We start from the raw sequence: 12,629 nt of genomic DNA, 5'->3' as shown, positions 1-12,629 counted from the left end.
TGTCTGCTTGTGATGTGTATGGATCCAGGGATGATGCAGTAGTAGCAGATGATGCGTTCCTGAAGGCTATGGAGGTGCAGAAGTAGTGCAGTTGCGATAGGCAGCTTGGTAACAGACAAATAGAAGTTGCGAAAAGTTTTGGTGATTAGAGAGGAAAGCACAGAAGTGGAGACTTTAGAAGGACAAGAAGAAAAAGTATGTAAAAATGTGATCACCCATTTTAATGGCTAAACATGAATTATGTTATGAGATGCTTTCATCTTAGAATAGGTTAGCATTCCCGAGCTTTTTATATTTGTATATAAATATTTTTCTTGAAGTAAAGTCAGCCTAATTGGAAGTAAGAGCTATTCTATGTCGTTTATTTTAATACTCTAATATATTTCCCCTAGTTAATCATTGCTATTTCTAAATATAAATTTCCTTTCCTTTTCTTTCAAGTCACTTAAAATGAAAGGGCCTGCTTTACTCTTTGACCTTCTCTAACAAGCAGACCCTTGAAATGCAGCATTTCCAGAAAGCAAGCCGAAGGAACAACAGATGGATTTAGTAAATTACAGCCTGCAGATGAATTGTATGAGGAGTAAGTTTGGGATGGAGGCTTAAAATACACAGAATTTTTCTATGCTGTAGCTTGTTTCTTGCTGTCAAACACTGCCTGGTAAATGCATAGCTTGTGTGATGTTGGCTTTCTGTACTGATTGATTTGTAGAAGCCGTTCTATCCCAAATTACCAGCTATTTGGGTCTCAGCCTGCAATCCTACTCAGCCGGGAGACTGTCCTCTAGGTACGTTTCAGTATTTTGCATTTCTTTTATTTGCTAAAGCTATTCTGTCAGACTGCTTACACTGATCAGCAGATTTTAAAACCTGTTTGTGGTTTCCCAGGGATTTCATAGACAAATTAGTGCATGTGTATTTGCAGGACAGGTGACTCCTAAATGATAAAAATGTAGTTTATAATCAAAGTGCCTTTCTTCTAACAGTAATCTTGAGGTAGGTATTTGCTTATCTTCCAACATGTTAATCCTGAATAGGATTAACAACTCATTTTTCAAAAGTGTGGTCTTGGTTCCACAGACCTTGCTGACATAACTAAATCCTACTGAGTTTATGAGGTGTAATTGTGTACAAGGACTGCAGCAATGGACGTTCACCTCGGTAGGTTTCCTCGATGCGATTTAGCTATTGCTCTGAGGTCTGAAGCTCCATAATGTATTTGGTACAGAGTAGCAGCAGTAAGTTGTCATTGTGATCAAACACAAAGCTTCTGTGGGGAAGAATAAATTATTTGCATGGGTGTGATGAATGCTTGAAGGGAATTTGATAAGTTGCATGTTGAGCACTGGGAAAATTTCTGAAAATGATCCACGTTGTTCTTTGCGGTGTCAGGAACTTAACATTTAAAAGAGATCGTCACTGGCTCTGGTTATTTTACAGTATTATTAAAGGTTTTCTGGAACGAATGTATCTAAGACAGCGTGACAATCAATACAAAGTCAGGTAATCTCATAATTTTTTACATAAATAAGGATTTATCTCTACTTTTATATTCATACGAATTTAAGAACGTGTGGTCAACATATTTTACAACGAGTTCCTATGCTATGTCTGAGTTTCCAGTCCTTGAAGTCAATTGCATTTAAATCAGTTGTGTGGCAGACTTCAGCGAACCTCTGCCTCTGCATGGAACCAATGTTGTTCAGTAGGGGACTCGCAGGAATCGTGTCTGCTTCAGCTAAACTACGATTCCCTTTCATAAGGAAAAGATGCAGATGGTAATAATGAGGATGGTAATAACAACAATCTCGTCAACACTTGGGAAACTTGTGCAAAATATTCTCAGTGCTGCTTCCTGCTTGCCCCCTGAAGGGGGGCTGCAGTATCAGCAGCTGCCGTTCGTTACTGCCCACTGCCCTTGTCTCAGGCCGTACCAACTGGGGACTGCTCAGCACGCAGCGCGGCTCCCATCCCCAGGCATGCCCTGGCTTCCTTACAAAGGAAACCAGTGCATGCGGGGGACGGGCGTGCATGCAGATCTCCTCCTGAAACAGAGACAGTGTGGGGCGAGGGTGTGTACCCAGGGACAAGGATTGCAGGGAGCATCTGCCTGGCAATGTAGATACTGCCTCTAGGGAACCTTCCTGTAGCAGAGTGTCTGGCATTGTAAATGCTCTGCTTGCAGAGCAGGTCTCAGTGCTACAGTATTTAATGTGCTGGTAGCATCCAGTGGCCAGGCTACAAATGCCATGCTCGCACTTGGTAGTGGTGTTACAAGACTCTGCAAAACTTTCCCATAACTCACAGATCCAAGCAGGACTGCTTCTATGAGGAACAGTGGCACAATGCAAACTTTAACAATTCATTCCAGTAAAACTGCAAACCTAGCCTGTACCTCTGAGTTTCTTCCAAGGCAGATGCTGAGTGAAAATACCTTTTTTTTTTTTCTTTTCAAAAGGTCCATCCCACAACAGTTATCTGCACAGTAGGTTTCACTGCATTCCTAGGGCTACTCATTTGTAAAAAGGGCTGCAGCAATGCACAGTAACCGGAATAGTTTTCCCGTGACGTGATTTGTTACTGCTCTAAGGTTTGCAGCTCCATAACATGAGTTGTTGATGCAGAGTATCAGTGAGTTGTCACAGTGATCAAACAAAAGCCCTTTTCTTAAGCCACTCACAGCAAGGCTACATAACGGTTTAAGTTCTGAAATGTCCAGCTGAAACTCTACAGAGAACTGCTTAGGGAGGCAGAATGTAATTACCCATTTTGGAGTCTGGCCAGGTTTCCAAGGTTAACACCTTTCATCTTGACATCAAATCTTTAATGACCACATGTGGTAAAGACATTTGTTCAACATCTCGTTTGGGAATATAGCATATCCAGAGTTACTGTGCCTCTGTTGTCATGCTGGAGTATTGGTCTAAAGGAAAATTGCTCTCAAAGTTGCCAGTGACACTTCACGGACAACCACACGTTTCCTCCGGAGACTCCTGTTTGAGTATAACCAGGACCTACTGGTCTGATTTTATTTTCCTCCAAATGATCTGATCCTCTGTCCATCTTACAAGCTAATAGCAAACACTGCGACTACCCTTACTTCCAGGTTGCCAAATAAAACAATTAGAGAAGTAGGCAGTGTGATTTTGGAAAGATACATTAGAAAATGAAGGGGAGTGATGACAGCATGTTCACATAGTGCCAATTAAAACACTGCTGAGGAGATTCAATGCTACTTCCTGGAGATCCAAGCAGAAAAAAGGGATTCACAGGGATTCACTCAAACAGGATGATTGCAGAAAGGCTACTTTCTGCTTCTAAGCACATGGCATATGGAAATACAACCAGGGGAATAATCCATAGAGCGGATTTCTTGAGCAGTACGTACCATTTAGAAAGCGGATGGAACAATCTTTAAAGATATTTGTTGTGAGATCTGAGAGGGTCTAGCTGAAGCAAAGAATCATTAGTTGCATTTCTCTATTCATTAGACTCTAACAAAGTCTTCTCTTTATGACCATTAAACACATTAAACTTTCTTTCCACTTTATTAATTTCTGCTTAACTGTAACTTTTGCTAAAAAATATGACCTACGTTATGAGGGTTTGAGGCACATTGAATAAAAGCCCAAAAAGAATTTTTGCATGGGGGCAGAGGAGATCGTGAATACCTCATAATATACTGAATGCAAACAGCATCCAGGCTGTAATTCTTAATGGACATGGAGAAATACCTTTTCCTCAGCAGCAGTTCCAGCTGCTGAATGAACAACTGGATCCCAGTTTTCTCTCTTATAATGAACTGCATGATCCTCTCCACACGCCAAGGGGGTGCATAAAGCTTCAGTCTAAGTCTTGGGGTTTTTCACTTGATTGCACACCCATGATGTGAAGGTCTAATCCAGCACTTTACACCCACTGCTCTTTAGGTACTTTGCAGTGGAGGTATGTAAGTACTTTATTTTACATATTGGAAAAGTGAAGCTTAGATGTTGCTTGTACAAAGTTAGTCACAAACTAAGTTTCTTAGCCTCTCTTCCGATACTGAGAGTGGAGTACACCACTATAAAGCAAGAGGAAGTTGGGTTTCTCCATCTCTAACAGCACAGCATCTACTGAGCTCAGTGTGAACCTTCCTGGCTTCTGTACAATATTTTTTTGTTCATATGAAGCAGCACTTGAGGTGCAATAAAATTCTAGCTTGTGAACTGAAGCCAGATAGGGCTAAACTTGGGTTAAATTCTCCCCTTCAAAAGGCCATCTTGTTTTCAGATTATTGGCATGTATCTGTTTCTAAAAGAAGCCAGTCTCATTTCTACCTGGCATCTGTCACATTCAAACATGTATCTGCTATAGAGAGCTCAAATGCCCACAGGTGTTAATGTCACTAGCTATGCAATTTTGCTGTGCCCCTGTTTAGCTGTTTCTCTGGACTCTGTGCTGGTGCCTCTCCTTAGTGGGTGTAAAACAGCAGGAGTTTGTGGTTTCTTGTGTAGAGTGTGACCATGTGTTGTGGCAGGTTTTTTTTAGGAAGAAGTGTTGTGAGCCAAGATAGAGAAGAGGCTTGTGAAAGCTTTGGCTGCTTTCCCTTGAGGCTTGTACATCTTGTTTAGCCAAAGAGATGCTGATGCTACAGTTGTTCTAGCAGTAGCCATAACCATTGTTTGCCACCCATATTGGTGTGCTCCATCTTCGTTGACGAGGAGCCAGACAACCTCCTCCATGTTCTGTGCAGGTCTTGCTGGGAATGCCAGTGACTGTTGAGTCTTGGTGATGAATTTTGTAGCAAGATACCATATTCTTTAGGAGAATATGAGCACACTGACTCTCAATAAATACAGAGGTGAAAAGAGGAGACTGGAGCATCCAGGGCAATGTAGGTGATAGGTCACATACAGAGCTGACCATCTGGACACTACATCAAGATCATCTTGTCTATTATAATAGAAGTATCTGCTATGAAACAGTTTTCCTTCCTTGTGGTTAAACAAATGCATGCCTGTAACCAGAGAGTGTTTGGGATGTGGTCCCTTTTAACCTCCACCAGAATCTGGTCATGCACTGTGTTTCCCTTCTTTGTCAGTGGCACGTCAGCAATCCAGAATGTCTGGGTTGGTGTATTTTGGGCCTTTTAAAGAAGTAATAATAAAAGAGGCACATGCTCTTCTTCAGTTGGTGTTATGCTGTAGCTCAGTACAAGCTTGTGAGCATGCTTTTGATACCACAAATAGCTGCGAGGCAAATCTGGAGCCGCTACTTTACATCCCCAGGAAAAGGGAAAAGTTTCTTTAACAGTTTTGTTTTAAGGTATTGGAAAGCATAAAGTTTCCACCCGATTCTCATTCCTGATGCCGAAAGCCTCTCAGCACTGGGGAGGCAGTCAGTATGCTGAGATCAATGCTGGCTCTGAGCCGGGGCTGTCTTGTTCTGTACTCCCTGCTCTGCTAACCAACTCTTGCCCATCTTCTCCTCAGACACTGGCTGTTTGGGACATAAAATGTTCGCTCTTTGCAGCCAGTGCTTGTGTCTTAATGGGTAGGAGATTCCTGACTGGGCCTGGGGTAAGCCTTGTGCGGGAGGTAGCTGTGCTGCGGCAGCAGCACTCCGCCATCTCCAGGAACATCTTGTGGTGCCGAGCAATGGCATCTGTGGTTAACCTGCCTCGGATGGGCTGCCTGTAGCTGCACAGACTCCAGTGGGATGGCTACTGCCTTGTAGGGCTGCGTGTGGGGCTGAGGCTGGCAAAATGGCTGCCCTTCCCCTTCAGGCCAGTGCCTGCCACCCCCTGAGCGGGAAGACAAAATGGCCGACAGCCAGGTTGGGAGGAAGACTGCAAATATATACAGGCCTGTGCTCATGGCAGCCCTGTTTCTCCAAACCTTCAAACTGGAGAAGGTTAAATGCAGAGAAGAGAGGTATTTCTTGCTGTTTTTGATGCTGTGGGCTTGGCTGATGCGCGGGGCTGGCAGGACTGTGGGCGCTCACTGGGAGGCCGGCACTTGCTGAGGAGCCACCTGTCCCTGCAGGGCGGGCAGAGGAGGAGGCCTGGGGACAGCCATGCCCCTCTGTCCTGCTGTGGGATGAGGTCAGCTGGCCTTTCCCCCTCCTCCTGTCCCCATGATGCTTGTGTTGGCCTCTTTCCACATCCAGCCACATCCAGCGGGCTGCTGAATTTCAGCGTGGCCCTGCGGAGGGCTCTGCGGCCGGCAGCAGCTGGGGCGGGAGGCCATGCCTCAGCAGGCACCACGCCTTGCGCCCCAATGGCCCGTGCCCAGTCCTGCACAGCTTCTGCACTCCAAATTTTATCCTGAGTCCTGTGAGAATCTATAAAGTCTTTGCTCCTGCAGTGCCAAGGCTTGGCTTCCTTTCTGTCATAAAGATAAAAAGAATAAAAAAACCCAAACAAACAAACCAAAACAAACCAACAAGCCACCGACCCCCCAAAACCCCCAAACCTAAAAATGCTAATTCTCATGACTTCAAAGAAAAGCTTGGAAAAAAAGACCCTGATGTCTAACCCAGAAAGGAAGAGAAAGCCTGAGCATCTTTATTAGTTTTGGGACTTTTAATCTCATGATTTTTTAAAATCATATCTCTTTATTTTTTTTTTCTTTCTCTGTGCAGTCTGACTAATGACTTTTGTAAACTTGTGTTGGCAGAACTAACAACAGCTTAAATAAAATGACTAATTGTTTTCATTCATCAGCTATTCATTGCAACAGCAATTATAGTTTCAGTGTTCTGCCCCCAAATGAGGGCTGGATCCTGCAGTCATGTATTATTTATATTACCTGTCTCCCTATTTACATTCTCTAGCACATAGATGGCTCTATTCAGTGTCCAGGCCCCTTCTTGTAAAATCTGATTGCTTCATATTCAGGTCAGAGTTTGAGCATTCCAGTTTACCTGCAGCTCATTGTGATTTCAAGCAAGAAATAAATTACTGTCTACTCTAGTTTGATTTGTTTGTTTGATTCTAGCTTGATTTGTTCGTATGATGGTAGGTGGCTACTAAAATGTTGATGCCCTTACTTGCCTTTTTCTGTTGAGCTGAAATTTAGCACCAAAGGCAAGTTGCCATACTATCGCCAAAACATCAAGTTCATTTTGTGAAGCATACTAAGTATTTCCAGCTTGTTAGTAATTTTTTTATTTTCCCACATATAAGATTTAAGAAAAAAAAAATCCCCATAGCAAATCTCAGGTTTCCTTGGCAAAGCACACTCACTCTGTGAGAGAACCAGAAATAGTTCAACTTGAAATGGTTAAATAAAAGACTAATCTTTCACCTGCCTGTTTGACATGAGTCGTAGGCCAGACTGAGTAAGCTGCTCTGGGAATGGACCTCGTGTTCCCTGATGCCCCGGGTAGGGGTGAAGGATGAGTCTCTAAAGGTCTCATCGTCTGGGATTTTGTCATAGTCGTGTGGTTAGAAACCATACCAGGATGGAACAGCTCAGCAGGGATTCAAGTCCTCTCTCCTCCGTAGGTCCACTTGTGGTCGCGTATGCTGTCTGCCTGGAGCACAGGGAGTGTTCAACCCACAGGAGCAGTGGGAGAAATGTGTAGGAATGGAGTCACGTTGCTATAGGCACCTTCATCCGTGAATCTTTATTGCTTTTCATGCCACTTCACTGCAATGTGGAAGAGGCACAGAAACAATCTACTCCGGTGCTATCTTAAAGCTAAAATTGAGCCAAAAGACCAAGTAAAGATGGCTTTACTGGATTCTGTGAATTCTGGACATGGATTGAAAGTCTGTAATATTCCCTTGTCTTTCTAGTGGGCAGAAGGAAAACTGAGGCTTTGAAAATCACTGAAGCCTAAAATAGGTAATTTCTCATCTAATCCAAACTTCATAGCTTGATCCTATTTCTGCTACTACAAGCTACACTTGTGTGTATGATACCCTGAAAGGTACAGTGTTCATTCCTAAATCCCTTATCTGCTTCTTGTCCACAAAGCAGCTGTGGTTGATAGCAAGTAGTTCTTGGGGGGGGGGGGTGTGGAAATCAAAGTGAAAATGGTAATCTTAACACTCTACTTTGTACTTGGCAGATCTCAAAACACTTCACAAAGTGTTTTGTGCCTCATTTTAAATCTTTCAGCCACTCTATGTGCTAGTTAAGAGGAGGGAGGAGAAGCAGTTGTTTGTAACTAAGCTATTAAATGTAGGATTTGTGTCTTATAAAGTGGCAGTGTCGCTTTTCAAGGCCGATTAGGAATGGTGAATAGATTTGGGTTCTACAGCCCTTGAAATGAATGCAGAACTCACTCCACTTCAACGGGAGATGGATAAAGTTGTTCCTGTTCCAGTATCTTCCCGTGAGTGTCACGAGTAGCACCGTCTTGAATTGCACAAATATTATACGGAGGTTTTGAATATTCTGGAAGTAATCCTTAATGCTAATGGGTAGCAAAGTGATACAAGAAATATGAATCTCCTAAGAATTTAATTTTAAACACTGCATCTGACAGCAATGCAATTCTATTACAACATCAAAACTACTTTGCATATATATATATTTCTTTTTCAAGGCTCTCAATATGATTTATGAGCAGCAATTAACTTAACCTTTTAAAACCATGTGACAGAGTTTTTGCTGGGCCCATTTATGAACTAGGCAAGCTGAGGCACAGAGGTGTCAAATGTAGCTTGGGAGTAATGGTATTGCAAAACGAAGACCAGAACCCAAGAATCCTGAATCATGGCCCCTATTGTAAGAGCTGTCCATTTATTGTTAGACGAGAAGATCATTAAAATCCACTGGGCTTGTCTGGCAGACTTTAGAAACTTACGCATGCTTTTAAATGCAGAGGGGTCGTCTTCATTAAATGATGAATGTAGGTGGGTTTTAATTTAATGCTGAAGAAACACATCTAAACCATGGTGGAATGAGAATCAATATAAGTCATTAAAAAACAAATCCTGCTGGAATGGATTTTCCCTGTCATTTGGCAACATTTATAGTCTGTGTTCCCTTTACGCTGCTCTACCTATGTAACATAAAAGCCTTTTAGAAATGTAAATGGCAGATGGCTTGTACAATACTGTACTTTAGTGTTTGCAGGCCACGGGCTTCCTTCCTCCTCTGGTCAGCAGGACTGAGTCTGTTTGTATCACAGCCTTCAGCGTAAGGGGTAGGTGTGGGTGCTGTGTGTTTTACGCGTACAGGATAGTCTGGGTTTGCAAATTCTTGTTGGAAGACTGGCCCCCGTGCTTTCACTGTAAACCTCATAGGATGGTATAACGCTCCTGACTGGGGAAAGGGTGCTTGGGAAAAGGTGCTGGAGTCAAGGTAAAATTTACCTCTGCTTAGCTGAGACCACAGCGATATGCAGACCTCGCAGTGTCCCTCAGATACCATGCTCACCCTCAAATGCACCTCTACTGATGCAGAGCTGGAATTAGATATGAATATCTGCTTGCAGTCATGGTCCCAGGAGGGTCTGCTTTTGCAAGGCGTTCCAGATTGATAGAAGAGGCGCTCTAAGTATCTGTTAACGCTGAAATCAGGATACGGCCGGGTGTTTTAGGAAAAAATGGGTGTTTGAACCCGTATTTTACAGCACTATGCATAAAAGAAGAAGCAATTTATAACATATCTTGTCCTTTCTTACCTGCAAGTTTGTTCATATTAGTAATATGGTAAGAATTCCAGAAGATCTACCTTGCTAACTGTAGAAGAATAGAAACATGTGAAAACTTGATAAATACGGCACGGGGACTTGCCATGTGTTTGCATCTTGGAAAGGGAAATGCTTTATTCACATCTGAAACAAACAGCTATGTAGTAGTGGAAATAGTACTTTTTTTTTTGTTGTACGGAGATTTCTGCCACATGGCAGATGACTTAATCAGGGGATTTTTTTAAATAAAAAAGGAAAAGTAGAATACAGATGTGGGTAATTAAATACAGGAGATCCTATTTCTGGGTTTAGCGTAAATGCATTTATTATTTGTAAACCTGACTCATCTGTAAAGACACACACAAAAAATGGGCACACATTCAGAATTATCCAAGTCCCTGTATGAGTGTGAGCAGTACTTCATAAGCTGGTATCAAAATGTTCTCCAGTAATGGTCTAGGCTATCAGTACAGTTATTGCTGTCACTGATATATGTGTTCTGTATGTTTATTTTCAAATGCAACTATATTAAATTGTGGGCAGTATCTTATCCTTTACAGATAAATACATAAAAGAGAATCAGGTAAGCAGATAATATTGCTGAAAATAAACTCAAAGACTTAAAAACCATTCTCAAAATCAAAACTGAAGGCAAAACAAATAGCTTTTTAGGACTCTCTAATCCAGCACAAACTTTGCAACCCATAAGACTAAATGGTTTGGCAATCCTCGTGTTGCTCTGGGCACCTGATTCAACACAAAATCCTGCAAAAATTGTAAGGCAATCCCTGCCTATTGTTTGTTTGGTGTGTTGTTTCTTTTCTTCCTCTGGCTGAAGGTGCAAAGCAAAATAGGTCTGTGGTCCCACTCCCATTACAGCCTGTGAGAGTTTGCTTACGCTGAAGTCACTGACAAAACCCTCAATAGCTTTAATGGGGGCAAGAACAGGCTCACCGTGATTTAGTCTAAAGTGTTCAGCTCAAGGCAGAAAGACGGGGGCTCTTTGAAAATGACAACTTGTGGGTTTTGGAGAGGTTATTAACATATTTGTCATGGGGGAAAGAGGGTAAATAAGGAACTTGAAAAGAAAGACAGATATTAATTACGCTTCAGACAACATTGTTGTGTGCTGATGACATACTGTAGCTCTCCAGACGACTATAATTTGCAAGTGAACCCAACAAGTACAAGACTTTACTACAAGCCGAGCAATTAGTTCTTCCTGAGTTGCAAGAGTGACATCATGTGTGCAAAACATGCCTTCGCCTTCAGCTAACAACACAGACTCATTTATTCTTCCTGTAGGGCCACTGTTTGCCATGAAGGCCATTAAATCATACCTCTGATGGATGCGCTAACTTTCAGTCTAGTGAATAAGGGTTTCTGAAGTGCAGATAAAGAAACACGTGTCCAAAGCACCAGCTATCAACAAAAGCAGCTCCAAAATCTGATTTTGTGCCCTGTAGCTGGTCTACAAAATCCTTGTATTCTTCTAAATACCTCAAGTTACTTTTCCATGGTCTTGAAAACTTGTCCATGATGAAGAGACTAACCTGATAAGAGGGTTTGGTTTTTTCTTTTGATCTGAAATTTGTCAAGATGTTGGAAAAAGTGCAGGGTTGCTTTTATGAGCTCTCTATGTAGACTTCTGAAAAGGGGATGGAGTTTATTTAACTAGGAAATGTAACAGAAATTAAATACTTGAACAGTGATGTTAATATGTCTGGGTATAGATTTCCAGCAGTGTGTGTGTGCACTTTCACAGGTTGGATCACTTAATGTTTTGCACTGCATGAGTTTATCAAAGAGACTATAAAGATCCATCTGATACTCAAGGAGAAATAAATTATGGCATTGATCTATAGAGACAATTACATTTATTCTTTAATCAGATACGTAGTCCCACTGGAGCCACATACCACTTACCTGCAGTAAATTAAGCTTCTGCTTAAGTGCTTTCTAGAATCAAGAGCCAAAGAAATCTCAAGAAGTTTTTACAGCTCTTTTGTCTGTCAGAAACGTGATACACATTGTCATGTAGTTTTGGATATTTCTGCTGGATTAATGAAAAAGAAAAATGGGATATGAACAGGCTTGACTTTAGAGCTTTATTTCAGTGTGTGAAAAGCTGCTTTATCTTTTGAAGAAAATTGTTTCTAGAGACGCAAAATGAGCATTTCACCACTACACTTTTTTTCCTAAACATAGCAGTGGGCATGAAGATTTGGCAGAGCAGATGCAGAACGGGGCCACAACTAGCACGGCACAGAGAGCTGAGGAGCCTTGCATCAAATGTGAGCGAGCGTCTCCTACTGCAGCGCAGTGCCAGACAGGGCTGTGCACATATCCTCGCTGCCTTTCCCCAATCCTGATAGTCTTTGCCCAGTGTCGGTTGCTCTCAGTACACCTCCCTATCCCAAGCTTGCGGTCTCCCAGTGAAGCAGGTGGGAAAGCTCCTCTTTTTAGCAGCAGCCCGGTCAGACCAGTGATACTCCTGTGACATGCTTTGTCCTGCAGATCTGTGAAAGTCCAGGGCGGTGACTTCAGTATAGCAGGATATTTGGATCTCATCAGCCACCCCATGCTTTTGGCAAATAATCTATATGGTTCTCTTGTTTGCTTCTAGCTCACATGTTTACATAGTCCCCAGAAGCTTCTAAAATTAGAACCTGAGGAAAATAGAAACCTGTTCTCCAAAGCCAGCAGGATGTCTTAATAGGAGCTGTTATTGCTATTATTAAGAATATTAATAACCTTACATTAACCAAGGCAGGAATTAATCTGTTGCTGGACTGTGCCTGGGATGTGTGACATGTCTTTATGTCTTTACAAAGCTGTGGCAAAGACCGTCCAAGAGAAATGCTAAAGCTGAAGGCAGCTGTTATGTAGAAAGCCATACAGCAGGGAGCCGTGCGGGGAGCTGGGCAGCCTTTCAGTCCCTGCCAAAGCTGAAGTTTCTTGATATTTCTTCTGTTTGTGACAACTCATGCCAGCATAGA

Source organism: Phalacrocorax carbo, chromosome 8 (assembly GCF_963921805.1).
Source record: "Phalacrocorax carbo chromosome 8, bPhaCar2.1, whole genome shotgun sequence".
NCBI classification, from domain to species: domain Eukaryota; kingdom Metazoa; phylum Chordata; class Aves; order Suliformes; family Phalacrocoracidae; genus Phalacrocorax; species Phalacrocorax carbo.
The sequence above is the reverse complement of the archived record's forward strand: the minus strand, read 5'-3'. Positions refer to the sequence as shown.